Raw genomic sequence first — 2,529 nt, 5'->3', positions numbered from 1 at the left:
AAGAAAAAGACAACCCAATTAAAAAATGGGCACACAACATTAACAGACACTTCACCAAGGAAGAAATCCAGGCAGCCAATAAACATACAAAGAAAGGTTCACAATCACTAGCCATTAGAGAGATGCAAATCAAAACAACAAAGAGATATCATCTCACACCAGCAATAACAGCAAAGATCAAAAAAGTAGAGGTCAATAAGTGCTGGCAAGGATGTGGAGAGACTGGGATGCCCCTGCATTGCTGATGGGATTGCAAATTGATCCTGTCTCTTTATAAAGCAATATGGCACTTCCTCAGAAGGTTGGAAATAGAAATACCTTGTGATCCAGCAATTTCTCTACTTGGTATTTATCCACAAGAAATACGGGCCATAACACGAATGGATATATGCACACCAATGTCTATAACAAGCACTATTTATAATAGCAAAAAGATGGAGACAGCCAAAGTGCCCATCAACTGAAGAATGTATAAACAAACTTTGGTACATACACACAATAGAATACTATGCTACTTTGAAGAACAACAAGGAAGCTGCAAGCCACCGCATAATATGGATGGACCTCGAGGCCATTATGTTAAGTGAAATTAATCAGTCACAAAAGGAAAAATACTGCATAGTTCCATTATTGCAAAAGAGTAAGAAAAAGAATCTACACTAAAAGGAGGGAAAATTATGTATATATATTTGCTGATCACCAGGATTTATGGGATGAGAGGAGGGGAGGTAGGGAGCAAAACATAGAGCACAGGGTAAGGAATAGACACAAGATAGCTTTTGTTTGGCTGGGGCTGAGGAGTGCAATACACAAGAAGGGAGAGGGGAATGGAAGAACAAGGCTGATGGGAGAATAGTTAGGCAGTTTCTCATGGGCTAAGTGGGGCAGAGGTAAATGATGATGTATGCACAACCTCGGAACAACAGGGCTCCAAGATACAGGGATTGACGCATGGTTAGAAGGGGTAAAAGGGGAATAGTGTTAAGATGCTTGGCTGTCTTATGAACCTTAGTTTCCCTTGCCTACCATTGGAAAATAGACGCTTGAAGTGGGGAGAAAGGAATAGCCAGAATCAACACTATAGAAAGCTTGTAAGTCTGTCTTCAGCCTATAACTGATTGGAATACCTTAAAGGGGCCTAGAAGTTGCCCAGTGAAAGAGGCTTCCTGTGGAGCCTTTACATTGCACAAGACCATAGGTGGAATCCAGAACTGACTGAGGTAGGAAATTTCCACTGGAAAGGACAAGTAGACCAGCATGGAGTGGCTAGAAGAACAGAAGATATTTCATGAAAGAAAGACCAGCAGGGAAAATTCAAAACAATAATGGCAGTCTGATTGATTACTACAAGAACAAGTAAGCTGTTTTCCCGGGAACCATCAAGGTCGGAACCCTTCAGAGCAAAACCCCTTCTAAGACTGAGACTCAGGGGGAATACATGAGCAGGCATGTGGTCTGGCTGGTGACCACGTTGGTCACCGATAAGGGAAGAGGGGGTAAAACAGCAATGAAGTTATGAGCTAAGCCCTACTATATTCAATAGACCCTTGTGAACCTTAGGGGAGACCTGGATGGCCAGCAGTATGGCAATACCTGGGGACTCCTGGGCCCAGAGGCAACGACATGGCCACAGAGGAATAGAGTGGAGAGTGAAGTGTCCAGCAGATGTAAAGTGAGGGGAGATGCACAAGAACACCCCTACTTGCAGATAGTACCCACGTGACCTGGGTTTGATGGCTGGATGATCAGAACTCGACTAGAAGAAGAAAGAAGGGGGAGGGGAAGAGTAGCCTGCTACAATTTGATGAACTTTACCTATACTTATGGGTGTAGTAGCTCAGAAAATGGAACACATATTTACAGCGAGGATCACTCCCACTCGGTACACGGGGTTGACAGGGATGGGCAACATAGACATTGGCTACCCATAATGGGGGGGGGATCTATAAAGGCAAGAAGTGACTGGCTTACAAGCTTTCAAGAGGGAGCCTAGTTTCAGATGGGGTGGAGGAAGGTAGAATCTCCACTGAATGATTTCCAACCTGTTGGGATGGGCTAATAAAAGAAGATGGGGATAAAACTCATATGGTACAATAGTGAAGACTTGCTATCAGTACTTACTGTAAGGGTTGGAAATGTAAAGGTAAATGTTTTGTAACAAAAGGAAGGGAGAGACTGATTTTGCAGTCCAGGAGCAGAGGTCCCTGGGACCATCAAGTGAGAAGAATGGAGAGTGGGACCCTACCCAGAGAGACAGTGACTCCAGGGATGGAGACAGAGAAGATGACATGGACAGATGGAGTGGCTGGGAACACTGCACTCAGGGAGGTAGAAGGGCAGTGTGTTGGCGGCCGGGGTTGGGGAGGAGTCCTATGTGGTGTACCCTTTGGGGTTATATGATGATGAATGGAGGGGATTGTAATCATTGCAATGAAACACAATACGATAGGATGAGGGTAAAGCTGATGTTCTCCCATATAAACTTCACAATAAAAACTTATTTAAAAAAAAAAAAAAAAAGACTCAACA

This window comes from Chrysochloris asiatica, unplaced genomic scaffold (genome assembly GCF_000296735.1).
Source record: "Chrysochloris asiatica unplaced genomic scaffold, ChrAsi1.0 scaffold00167, whole genome shotgun sequence".
In the NCBI taxonomy this organism is placed as follows: Eukaryota; Metazoa; Chordata; class Mammalia; order Afrosoricida; family Chrysochloridae; genus Chrysochloris; species Chrysochloris asiatica.
The sequence above is the reverse complement of the archived record's forward strand: the minus strand, read 5'-3'. Positions refer to the sequence as shown.